This window comes from Hemibagrus wyckioides, linkage group LG22 (assembly GCF_019097595.1).
Source record: "Hemibagrus wyckioides isolate EC202008001 linkage group LG22, SWU_Hwy_1.0, whole genome shotgun sequence".
In the NCBI taxonomy this organism is placed as follows: Eukaryota; Metazoa; Chordata; class Actinopteri; order Siluriformes; family Bagridae; genus Hemibagrus; species Hemibagrus wyckioides.
The window spans coordinates 7,161,334-7,162,077 of NC_080731.1; positions in this window are offsets into that span (position 1 = coordinate 7,161,334).

A 744-nucleotide genomic window follows, 5' to 3' on the forward strand; every position below is an offset into this window, starting at 1 on the left:
TTTTGTTTTTGATTATTTTGTTTTCCTCCCAACTGTTCACACCGATCAGCCATAACATTATGAGCACTGACAGGTGACGTGAATAACACAGATTGTCTCCTCATCATGGCACCTGTTAGTGGGTGGGATATATTAGGCAGCAAGTGAACATTTTGCCCTCAAAGTTGATGTGTTAGAAGCAGGAAAAATGGACAAGCGTAAGGATTTGAGCGAATTTGATAAGGGCCAGATTGTGATGGCGAGACGACTGGATCAGAGCATCTCCAAAACTGCAGCTCTTGTGGGGTGTAGTTTGATCCAACAGACGAGCTACTGTTGCTCTCATTGCTGAAGAAGTTAATGCTGGTTCTGATAGAAAGGTGTCCGAATACACAGTGCATGATGGGTCAGGGCTGTTTTGGCAACAAAAGGGGGACCAACACAGTATTAGGCAGGTGGTCATAATGCTATGCCTGGTCAGTGTAAATATAAAGTTAGCATAGATAATGTATCATAAAAAGTGTCTACAGTAGTACATTTGTATTGCATCTGCATTTGTATTAGGTTATGAAGAAGAAATGTATTTTTCATACAAGCTGGTGTGAATACAGATGGAATTCTGTAGCCAAATTATAGACAATGCTATGAAAAACCCGAGGTTGCCAGAATGCAGGTGGAAGAAAAAACAAGGGATGTATAGCGATGCCAGGTCTGCTGCTTTGCTGTGGTTGCTACGGTGATGTGAATGACTGCAGTCCAGCAAAA